Source organism: Elephantulus edwardii, unplaced genomic scaffold (assembly GCF_000299155.1).
Source record: "Elephantulus edwardii isolate Elephantulus edwardi_28Jun2011 unplaced genomic scaffold, EleEdw1.0 scaffold00046, whole genome shotgun sequence".
Taxonomy (NCBI): Eukaryota; Metazoa; Chordata; class Mammalia; order Macroscelidea; family Macroscelididae; genus Elephantulus; species Elephantulus edwardii.
The window spans coordinates 6982066-6994891 of NW_006399796.1; the positions used below are offsets into that span (position 1 = coordinate 6982066).

The following is a 12826-nucleotide window of genomic DNA, read 5'->3' on the forward strand; positions in this document are numbered from 1 at the left end:
TCTGTGATTGTGGTGGAGAAATGAAAAACGAGGCTTTCCTCAGGTCAGAAGAAACAGCACGAATGGGAAGGCAGAACAATTTACAGTAGGGGCCAAATAGGGTCATGTTGAGAGAATCAGCACCAGAAAAAAAAACATTGCTAAATTCTCATTAAATAATACATCCTGTACTTCTTTTTTAAATTTTATAAAAGTGTTCAATTAGAAATACTCACAGAGAAAATAATAATGAAATAACATGTTAACTCCAGCAAAACGTAATTCTTAACACCCCACTGAGATTGATTTTTTTAAATTATTTCAGTTCTTGCTATCACTATTTTAGACACAAGAAGCATACAGATATGATAGGAAAAAGTCTTGAGAGTATAAAAGTCCAGTGTATCTCCAATAAAAATCCAATTCTACCTTTGGTAAAGTGGGATTTAAGTCAGCATGACTAAATGCAACTCAAAATAGCTGCAAAATAGCGAAAGCTGCCTTAAACACTGTGAGGCAAAGTCTTATCATGGATTCATAATGATCAACATTTCATTGCTGTTATCAACTGCCATGGAGTTGATTCATGCTCATAGATACCTTATGAACTAGAATAGAATTTCCCTATTGAGAAAATTCTTGACTGTGATATATATGAAAGCTGATAACCAGGTCTTCTTCTCTCAGAACTACTGGATGGGTTTTAATTTTTTGGTTACTACAAGAGCAGAATCATTGTGGCATCAAAGCTGCATGATCGCCATGCAGGTTGAGCTTTAGCAGACCCTTTTCAGATCAGGTTTGTGGTAGTAAAACAAATAGTCCACCAAAGGTGTGCTTTTCCTAGACTCCAGAACCTATGTGTATGCTGTATTGATTCACAACATGCTATGGACTGCAGCACCAGAGCTCTCTTGTATATACTATCTTAAGTGGAAAAAGGACTGTTACTGATGTTTGAGGTAACAAAGTTTGAGATGGAGAAATGATCCTTAATTATCTTGGTCAGTCCAATCTAATCACACACATTCTGTAAAAAGGAAGAAGGCAAACAGAAGAACAATTCATTACACTGTTCCAAGATATAAGAGCAAGGGTGAGGTCTATGTGAAAGGACCAGAGAGAAATCTGTAAAAACTAAAGTGCACTCCAGCTGGAAGCCCACAAAGTAACTAGACTGCAGTTCCACAATCCCTGGAACTGGATTTTGCCAACAACCTGAATCAACAAGGAAATGTTTTCTCCCTTACAGTCTCCGGAAAGGAGCACAGCAATTTCAACACCTATATTTTATCTTGGGATTTCAGTCTCAAACTTCTGACCTAAATAACCGTCATAAAAATAAACTACTAAGTTGTTTAAACAATTTTTTTTTCCTGTTAACATTTTTATTTTTCAAGGTAACAGGAATTGTATACAAATGACAGTAGACCCTTGCCTCTTTTATCTAAATAAAAGATAACTCAAGATGAATTGTCAAGGGAAAAAAGCTATGTACATAGGGACTATATTATCCTTCATCGTCTACTTGGAACCAGTAGTTGTGTTGCTGTCATAGAATCAGGAAAGAGGTTGTGGTAAGTTGGAAGAGGTACATATGCTGCTGTTATCATTTTACCAGCAAACCACTGGCCATGCAATGCATTAACTGCAGCTATAGCTGCAGCAATTGATGGGCACTTCACATACACATTTCCCTGAGCAGAATTTTTGTCAACATAAATATGAATAACTCCTCCATGTTTATTACATTCCTCAATCACATCATCCTTAATTTCTGTATCCCATCCAACTTCTTCTTCTGTTTGAGGGTTAAACATGTTAGAGAGCTGGAAACACTGTGTTGCAAGTGGCTGAACAGAGGCAGCTGCAGCTAACGCTGATGCTTCAGTCTGCTGGGAAAGTCTTGTTTGCAAATCTATAACAAAAGAGAATTCTGCCACAGCACCAAAAGCCAAAGAGCCACTCATTTGCAGAGCCTGTTGAGCTGCTGGAGGAATCTGCAAACCTGTACCTTCTGCAAGTCTTGCCATTAATTGGAGACGACCAGTTGTTCCCAAGTCAATTCCAGTTCTTTCCAGTTCATCGCTGTCCAAAAATGAACTAGCACTAGACGCATCAGTACGTTCAGTAACATGACCAACTTTCATTGGCCTTCCAGCTAGTTCAAATCCATTCAGTTGTTCTAGTGCCTTTTTGGCACATTCTGAATCAGAAAACGTTATAAATCCATAGCCCTTAGATCGACCTGTTTCACTATCCATCATGAGCTGGATACTTTCAATTCTTCCAAAAGGCTCAAAGATCCCCCGAAGCATATCTTCTGTTATGTTAAAGTGTAATGAGCCCACATAAAGCCTCATAGGTCCAGCACTTCCCTTCTGTAGATTATTTGCCATTGCTGCAGCTCTGTTTTTTTCTGGCCAGTTAATCCGATAGCTAGAGGCACTGAGCTAACATCAACAAATTCCACATAAGCAATTCCTTTGGAACGTCTCGAGTTTCTATCAGAAATCATCCTTACATCGCGAACCTTTCCTACTGTAGAGAAAAACTCTTCCAAATCTCTCGGCCGAATTCTTGCTGCCAGTTGCATGCAGAAAACTGTCCTTGCATCTCTTTCCTCAGGAGTTAAATTATCAATAGGTTCTCTCACAGGGCTCTTGTCTTTTCTGAAAGGACTTTTGCTTCGGGAACGTCGTCTGCTTAATTTGATGCTATGAGGCAACCCAATCTTTCCTCGGATGGCACTGTTAAATTTTGGTCCGGAGTAAGGACTTCTGTAGCGGCCTCTGAATCTGCGATCTCGACTCCTCGAGCGACTCCGTCTTCGTTCTTTGCTTCTACTTTGCTTCCTTTCACGGCTTTTGCTCTTTTTCCTTTCTCTATCTCTACTTCGTTTCCGTTCCTTACTTTTGCTTCTCTTTCGTTCATGACTACGACTTCTACTCTTGCTTTTTTTCCTCCTTCTGGAATCTTGAAACCCACACTCCAATCACAAGGAGATGTAGAGCTTTCCAAGGAGGCAGAAACTTTGTTTTTTGCTACGTTCTTCATGGCCGTTAGCACTGCTCAACTTGTTCTCATCCGACATGTTTTCTCTCACCTTCTTGTAAGGAGCCTCAAGCATTGCTTCAATATCAATATCGTCTGCCATTTTCTCCAAACGCCTGTGCGGGCTTTCGGGGACCTGTGAGGCTCGTATTCGTAAAGGATTGTCTTCTTATAATGCTACCGCCGCCGCCGTCGCTGTTACTACTGTTAAGGCGCTAGGCCCAGGCCGCGGTACCGCCCAGCCCGAATTTCAGGCTCCGAGGGCGGCTAGGCCCGAGAGGATATTCACCAATACACATACAAGCAAACACTCGGGGACGCCCAGAGCGCTTTTGTTTAAACTATTAAGTGTGTCATAGTTTGTTATTGTAGTGGTATTTTTAAAAACCCTAAAACTCAACTATTACAAGGTGCATAAAGTCCACTGCTCATTGTGTATGGATCAAAGAACTAGAGCCTAAAATCTATGAGGATACTAGTCACTTCCACTGTTGGCTTTAGTCAGAGAAAAATATATACAAAGTTCAGTAAAAGCAGATATTACAAAAAAAAAGAAAGGACTCTAAATTTGTTTTTACTCCTGCAGAAGATCAATGTAGGTGAACCTTCAATGTAGGTTACATCTCAACATCAAGAAAACAAAAATCATCACCACTAGACCAATAGGCAACATGACGTTTGTTGTTGTTGTTATGTGCCATTGGTTTTCCTGTGACTCATCATGACCCTATGCACTAATAGCTCTGAACTCTTTTCTATCCTTAGCCAATTTCACTGTCTCCAACACACCTGCCACGAGTGTCCCAGTCACTTGTCATTCCATCTCATCCTGGGTCTTCCTATCCTGCGTTCTCGCTCCTTTCCAAGCATGATATCCTTCTCCAAGAATTGGTTCCTTCTAGCAACATGCCCAGAATTTGTGAGAGGGAGCTTCAAAATCCTTGGCTACAGAGAGCAACTTGGTTTCAACATCTCTGGCATAGATCTGTTTGTTCTTTTGGCAATCCATGGTATGTTCAACACTCTTCTCCAGCATCACAACTCAAAGGCATACTTCTTCTGTCTTGCTTATTTATTGTCTAGTTCTCTGATGCATAGCAAGTAATTGAGAAGACATGGCCTGGATCAGACACACCTTAGTCTCTAGACTGACATCTTTGTACTTCAGTCCTCTAGAGAGGTCCCTAAAAGTAGATTTTCCTAATACAATTTATCTTTTTATTTCTTCGTTGCTGGTTCCAAGAGTGTTAATTGTGGACTTAAGCAAGTTGAAATTATTGACAATTTCAGTCTCTCCTCTATCATGATGCTGCCAGTTGGCCCAGTGGTAAGAATCTTTGTTTTCTTGCTGTTGAACCTCAATCCATATTAAAGACTACAGTCCTTGGCATTCTGCAACAGATGCTTCAGGTCCTTCTTGGTTTTAGTGAGCAAGGTTATGTCAATTGCATAGAGCAAGTTGTTGATGAGTCTTCCTCTAATTCTGATGGCACATTTCTCCTCATAAAGACCAGCTTCCCAAGTGATCTATTCTACACACAGATTGAAGAGGTGTGGAGACAGGACACATCCCTGACACACTCCTTTTCTGATTTTGATTTCTGATTTTTGCAGTGTTTCCTTGCTCTGTTCTGATGACTGCCTCTTGGTCCAAGTATAGGTTTCATACCCCATTGTTCTCAAGATTAGCCATATAGTAAAATGCCTTTATCTAGTCAATGAAACATAGACATTCTTCTGGTTTATTCTCTTCTTTTAGCCAGTATCCATCTGAAATTGGCAATGATGTCCCTCATGCCACAGCCTCTTCTAAACCCAGCCTGTACTTCTGGTAGTTCTCTACAGATATGTTCTAGTCATTTTTGGATAATCTTGAGCAAGATTTTGTTTGGTTTGATATTAGTGATATTGTCTGATAATTTTCACACTCTGTTGAGTCACTCTTTTTAGGAACTGGAATAAATATGGATCTCTTCCAGTCAGCTGGAAAGGTAGCTGTCCTCCAGATTTCTTGGCACAACTTTGTGACCGTATCCAGGGCAGCATACATTTGTTGAAATATATCAGTTATCATTTCATAAATTTCTGGGGCCTTGTGTTTTGCCAATTCTCCAGAGCAGCTTGACCTTCTTCGTTCTTCACCATTGCCTCTTGATCATATGTTGCTTCGTAAAATTCTTCTGTGTCACAGTGACTGTATACTTCTATTTTTAAATTTTTTTAATTATACTAGTTTATTTATAAATTTCCAATACATTGCTTTTCAGACCAGATTCTTCCTATTTTCTTTTGATGAATCCTGAATCATTCAGTGTTCTACCTATTGTATCTTAAAGTATTGCAACTCAAGGCTTGAATTTGTTTTTCAGTTCCTTCACCTTAAGAAATGCCAAGCTAGTTTATACTTTTTATTTTCTGACTCTAGGTCTTTGCACATTTCATTATAATGTTTTGCTTTGTCTTCCTGAGCTGTCCTTGTAAATCTTCTGTTCAGCTCCTCCTTGGTTATTCTCCTTTGCTTTGGCTTCTTGAGTTTCTTTTGACATCTATCTCAGTCTTTCCTTTCTCCTCTGTCTTTTTAATGGCCTTTGACAATCATCATGGATAATAGATGATATGCATTACATCTCTGGTGGCCTAGTGGAAAAAACTAAGCTATAAATCTTAAGACATGTGGGTCGAATCCACCAGCTGCTCCATGGAAAAATGATGGGAAATCTCCTCCCATGTGATTAATTGCCTCTGAGGAGTGTCAGTTATGGTTCAGTTTCAACTCAATGTACACAACAAGAGAAGAGCATCATGATAGAGAAAAAAAATGTTGTTAACAATTTCATTTTACCTGGATTCACAATCAATATCCAAGATAGCAATAGTCAAGAAACTTTAAAAAAGTATTGCCTAAGAAAAGAGGGGATAAATAATATATACTGAATTGAAACAGATGAGAGAACTGTTTAGAAGGAAGGTAGGATTAGGTATTATTTTCATGACAAGACTACAGAAAAAGAAATGAATAGTAAAGTTGACTATGGACTTGGGAGGGAATTGTATCATAATGAAAGAATTTTCAAAGAAAAATGAACGGGGTGAACAGGGAGGAAAATATGCAACAATGAATGAATGGGGAAAATTAAATAGGAAGAATATGCTATAAAATATATCTTGCATTAAAACTCATTAATAATTAAAAATAATTCATTTTAAAAAGTATCGCATTGTGAAAATTTGCTGTCAAAGACATTTCCAAAGTGCTAAAGAGCAAGGATGAGAGTGTAAAGATTGAGATGCATTTGATATTAGCCATGGCATTTTCAATTGCTTCTTTGTTGATGTTGTTAGGTACTATTGAATAAAGTATGATTCACAGTAACCCTTTGAACAACAGATCTGAAACCTGTCCTATCCTGTGCCATCCTCACAATCTCTCACACACTTGAGTTCATTGGTGCAGTTACTGTGTTTATCTACCTGGTTGAGGGTCTTATTTTCTTTCCCCAATCCTTCACCTTCCTAAGCATGATGCGCCTCTCAAAGGAATAGCCTATCTTAGCAACATGTCCTAAGCATATGAGACAAAGCTTTATCATCTTTCCCTCAAAGAAGTACTCTGTCTGCACCTTCTCCAAGACCTATCTATTCTTTGGACAGTCCATGAGATATTCAATACTCTTCTCCAACACCACATTTCAAAGTCACCCTCATTCATTGTCCAGCAAATCTGTCTTGAAGGCAATGCAACCTGACTGCTCCTTAGACGCCAGGCTAGTGAAACTTCATCTTATGTACTTGGAGCTTTCAAAATGAACCAGTTCTCAGAGATAGACATCATGATAGAAAAGGAAAGAGAGATCATCAACAAGATAAATTGATAAAATGACTACAGCAGTGGACTTGGGTATGGAGCAGATTGTGAGGATTGTGCAAGGTAGGGCGTTATTTAGATCTGCTATTTTTAAGGCCCTTATGGGTTGTAGCCAACTTAATGACGCCTAACAATAAGACGGGCCATCCCTGAAGTAAATATTTTATAGCATGGCTAACTTATGGATTCAGAGTTTTGATGTTTTGTTAAAGAAAACATGGTGGTTGATACTTTTAACCAAATGCATGTCTTTCATATGTATATACATATTTTGAAAATAATAAATGACAAACACAGCTGAATTCTTTTGTAACTGTGCTTTGGTTCTAATAGACCTACCTCTTTCATCGTCATTGAGTTGGAATCGAGTCATAGCTGATTCTCCAGTGGTTGTTGAGAGACTATAAGTCACTTGGGAGGAGATTGTTCATCTTTATTTAAAGGAGCCACTGGTGGATTCAAGCTGGTGCTGTCCTTGGGCTCGCAGTGCAACTCCCTACGGACTATGCCACAAGAAGTCCATAAGGGACCCATTGTCTCTTGTTTACACTACAAACCATGTTCCTTTCCACAAGCCAGAAAGACAGTAACTGCATACTACAAAGTGATGAGTGCCTATTGTTAAAGTAGTAAGATACTGTTACTTTTATTGTTATCTTAGTAGAAGCTGCCTTGCAAACCCAAAGACACATAGTTAGAGGCCAGGAGCTGCTTCTCAGAAGAGGATGGGCAATCTCATCCTGTGTGATTACTTACCTCTGAAAACCTGCTGTATGGTCAATTATGGGTTGGATCTGACTCTATGGTACACAACAACAACTAGTTTTATACTAAGATAATAAATGGGGGAAAAAAGTCAAGACATACAGTCCTTATAGCAGACATCTTTTGAACACATAAAGGTTTTTCTTATGATTTTTCTGAGGGGCTACATATAGATTTGAAAAATACATTGGGCCATCAAAATAATTTCGAGGGAAAGGATCTTATTGTTGCTGACAGCTTTATTTTGAAGCAGAATATATGGATTCATTATCTGTCATTTCTTTTCACTTTTTGTGCTCCAGCCTTACTCACATCATGGATACTCAGGAAAGCTTACTCTCACCTCTACCTACCACTATACACTCTTCCAATTTTGTTGGAAAAAGAAACCCAAAACACTCTAAATGCATCACATCTCATAAAATCCTTCAATTGCTATTATGTCCTTCAGCATATCACAGTCTTGTCACCTTTTATAAACTTTTTAGATAGGTCATTGGGAAAATTCTGAGATGAATTGCATTGGAAAAAATCTGCCGTCAGGGACCTCTCCAGAGTACTGAAAAGCAACAGTATCAGTCTAGAGACTAAGGCACACCTTATCCAGGCCATGATTTTTGCAGTTACTTGCTACGCTTCACAAAGCTAAATGTCTAAGGAGAACAGAAGAAGAATCGATTCCTTCGAGTAGTGGTGCCGGAGAAGAGTCTTGAACTGCCAAGAAAACAAATCAATCTCCCTTGGAGAGGGTGAAATTGAGTTTCTTCTTTTAGGCCAGGATTTTGAAGCTCCATCTCACATTCTTTGGGCATGTAGCTAGGAGGGACTCATCCTTGGAGGAGAACATCACGCTCAGAAGGGTGAATGGACAGTGTGGTGGATTGATATATAACTGGAGCAATGGGGGTTGGTGTGTCAGAATTAGTGAAACTGGCTCAGGACAGGGCAGGGTTCAGAGCTGTTGTACATAGGGTCACTATGGGTTGCAGGCAACTCATCAGCACATATCAACAATAACAAAGTGATGCATAAAAATAGCTTAATGTGCTTTGTGTCAGATTATACAGTTACTTTAAAAGAACATACTACCAATGAGGGAGTTTTTCTTTTGCTTTTCAAGGAGAGGAGCAAATGGGGGGGGAAGGGGTTTGTGCGGGGAGAAGGGTGCAACAATGAATGAATGGAATCCCAAAATCTCTGTAGATGTTCATTGAAATGAAAAATAAACAACCTAAATTTAAAAAAAAAGAACATACTAGAAATAATATATCATTATTCAAATTAATAAAATTTCTGGTTGTAGGATTTTAGACAAAATGTTAAGATTAAGATATGAAGAATGGTTCTCTCCTTGAACATCATTGCTTTTTATCTCCTGATAACATCACTGTTTGCTTGAGTAAGGGCATCTCTGATTGAAATGTCTATTTACATGTTGTACTAAAGTAAGAAAATTCACTTTAAACAGAGCCAAAATAATTCAATGACTTAACTCACACAGAAGTTTACCTTATTTTGTTAAGAAGATTGAGCCAGGTACCTGTTTGGTGAGGTATACCTCCTTCATGAAATTATGCAGGTTCTATATTGATGATGACATTGTCTCTTTAACTTGTCACTGTCAAAAGTTGTTCTGACTGTCCGGCCAGCCAGGAGAAAAGAGCAAGTTTGTAAGGATCAGGCCTAGAAGAAATGCTCATCCTTCCGCTTAAATTCATTGACTAAATTTAAGCCACTTGACTGAGCCTACATGTAAGGGAGGCTGAGAAATTTGTTTTTACTGATGCATAAAGAACACAACTTGAATGTGAATTTGAGAAAACAATTAGTAGTCTTTCACACAGCTCCAACCTATTTTTGTTTTCTGTTTAGGAGATTATGCTATCCCACTTTCCCTATCATTGTAAATTGATCGTATTTGGATCTAAACGCTGGTGGCAAGGTATTATTCTTACCGTCCAGTGACAAGGTAGTATTGTTATCTGGCTCATGGAGACTTTAAGAGCAGTAAATTGAGATATTTGTGACTCCTAGGGATTTTATTGGCTAGTTTTTAAGATTCATGTTACCAGGTCTTTCCTTCTAATTTTCTTGGTCTGAAGGCTCCACTGAACGCCATTCAGTGTCTTGGCTCCAAGCAAGCCTTCACCGGCAGATAGGTGGCAACTACTCTAGAGGAGCATTGTCTGGGAATCAAAACTACATCTGTCACATGTAAGGCATGAATTTCGCAACTAGGAGTATCCCTTTTCCTTGAATGTACGGTTAAACACCCATTGTCACCTATTTGATTTCTACACATGGCCACTCTCCGTCCAATTTCCAAAATTGTACATTCTAAAAAAAGGAGAATGTTTCCTCTTTCTCCCATGGAGCAGTTGGTGGCTTTGTACTGCTGACAATTCAGTTAGCAGGTCAACATATAACTTACAGCGGAATGTATGGTTGTATTGTTGTTAGGTGCCATCCAGTTGACTACAACTCCTAGTGACCCTATGAACAACAGATATGAGCCTTATCCTATCCCGAATTACCCTTACAATCTCCAACACCCATTGTTACAGTCACTGTGCCAACCTATCTCCTTGAAGGTCTTCTTCTGACCCCCTCCCCCAAGGACTGGCCCCACCTGACAACATGCCTGTTGTACGTGAGATGGAGATTTACCATTCTTGCCTCTAAGGAACACCCTGCTTATACTTTCTCCAAAAGAGACTTGCGCTTTCGGCAGTCCATGAGATAATCAGGATTCTTTGCCAACACCACAGTCTTCTTTGGTAACCATATTCGTTGTTCTACTTTGAGGTGCATAGGAAGAAACGGAAAATACCATGACTTGGATCAGCTGCACCTTTTCCTTTAAACTGATATCCCGACCTTTATCACATTGGAGAGATACTTGAAAGATTTCTCTAGCAACATACATTTTTAATTAGATAATCACAAATAAAATGTCAGCAAGTAACACAAGACTGCATGCAACTCTGTTAAATGGTGTTACATAGACTCTAACACAGCCAACAGAATTGAGAAGCTCAGTGTGTTGGAAAAACCTCACAGTAAAGGGGAATTAGTAATGACCATAAGTAACATGATGATCAGGTAGATATAGTGGGAACATAGCGAAGAAATCTACAGAAAGCACGGGCTATGCCAGGACTCACAAAGTTGGATCTGTTTTGTTTTTCTTTAATTTACCGCTTTTCTTTGTTAGTCTCTGGAGTTTGTCCACAGGATTTCCTGATAACTTGATAAGGCATTTTACTTTGCCTTAGTGTGTTACTGTTTTTAGACCACAATTTCCTAACTAATGTGCCTGCTACTGAAGCGTTAGAAGTCTCGTCGATTAGTATCCAGGTGTAGTATTGATATTAGCATGTTCTAGGTGTGCTGTAAAGTGAAACAAAGGGGGAAGCCTTCTAGATTATAAAATACTGATAAGTGACACTGACCATGGGAGGGCCAGAGTCTTTTGCAGGCTAGACGGGGGGGATCAATGTAAAAGGAGTGATCAGAGTTAGCATTGTTATTACTTTCCCTGGCTAAAATGGATTTTCTCTTTCCTTCCTGCTGATTCACATGTTTCCTAATTTTTGCTACCAATCTGATTGCTCCCAGAGAGACGAAGATCCTAGATCCAGGAAGTAGTGAAGCAATTCCATATGCCATTTAGGAGTAAGGGAGAGAAAGAAAACCCATATATATCTGGAGTAATCAGGGAAGGTTCACAGGAGGAATTTGAGAGTGGCATGCTGTGTATGGAAATTACCTGAGAGAACAATGGGCAGGAAGTAAGAACAGCTTGAACTAGGTTTGGGGCAGGATTCTGTACATGACAGATGAGGGGTGGTGATGGTAAAGAAATCAAGCGTCCTGTGGTGTCATTTCTTTCAAGCTTTAAGCTTGACATAAGTGCTGGGGCAAGTTGGACAGGTCATATGACTTGCCTTAATCTGATTCATTGTCTAACTCAAGGATGTATGTCAGGTGATTAGAAAGACTGTGGTTTGAATCAAAGTGCCTCTTGGTCTTTAAATGAACATCATTGCTCTTTAGGACTTTGGAGAGATCACTGACAGCAGACTTTCCAAGTGCTATATGTCTTCCCATCTTCCGACTGTTAGTATCAAGGGTGTTGACTGTGGATCCAAGCAAGGTGAAATCACTGACAATAGGTTTACAAGGTTGTAAATCACACAGAATTTTCGCTTTTTGCTCTCTTGGAGCCAATGATGGATTAAAGCAGCCATAGAGTGATAGTCTTTGGGTTTACAAATCAACTCCTTATGGGGTATACTTCCTATGCTACCTTCTGTCTTTCACAGGTTTCTCTCAAAAGCAGGTTCAATTCAGAGAGCTCCAGAGACAAGCACTCTCTAGCCAGAAGAGGGCAGTGTTCAGAAGTGATGAAAAAGAAGTCCTCCAGGTATTGTCATGATCTCTCATTTTTGGGTACCGTAAGAGCAAATTTTAAAGGGCACATTTACTCCTGAAGTCATAGTATGTGATGCTTTCATCCTCCTCAGGAGCTTTTTAAGGAATAAGCCTAAATATTTGAGACATCATTATCAGTTCAGCTTCATAACAGGGCACATTTTAACCATTTTTCTGACAAAGAGAATATAGAAAATAAATACACATTTTAAGAAGGATACCAGTGATTCAGAAAATAGAGCTGTTTTGCTTAAAGTGTGCTTGCTATCATTATATAGTTGGACAAGTAGAATTTGCATCTCAAGAAAAAAGTCAAAACATTAAACTCACTGCTACTGAGTCAATTTTGTTACAGTGACACTTCACTGGGTATCTGAGGCTATAAATAACAATGAGACATAATTTTCTATCTCTCTCTATTAGAACTACTGGTGGATTCAAATAACTGGAGCTACATGGTCTTTGGATTGGCAGTGTAACTTGCAATACACTAGCTGTCAGAGCTCCCTAGAATTTGTATTCTACTTTTTACCTCCACCCACTCCTCTCAAAATTGTTATCCAGTTCATTAACCTTGCCAGAATGTATTTATGAAACATCTATTAAGTGTCATGTACTGACTAGGTGGTGGGAAGATAGATACCTTCCTATCTTGCAGCAAGAAAGGATATTGAAGTCATGTGGACTAATGGGTTGGACTTGAAAGAAGGTGGTTATTTGATGTGTTAT

General features: G+C 39.1%; 1 pseudogene; it reads right to left on the bottom strand.

Annotated features, from left to right (window-relative positions):
• Positions 1–1496: 1496 nt before the first annotated feature.
• LOC102845958 lies at positions 1497–3136 on the bottom strand (annotated as a pseudogene).
• Positions 3137–12826: the final 9690 nt, after the last annotated feature.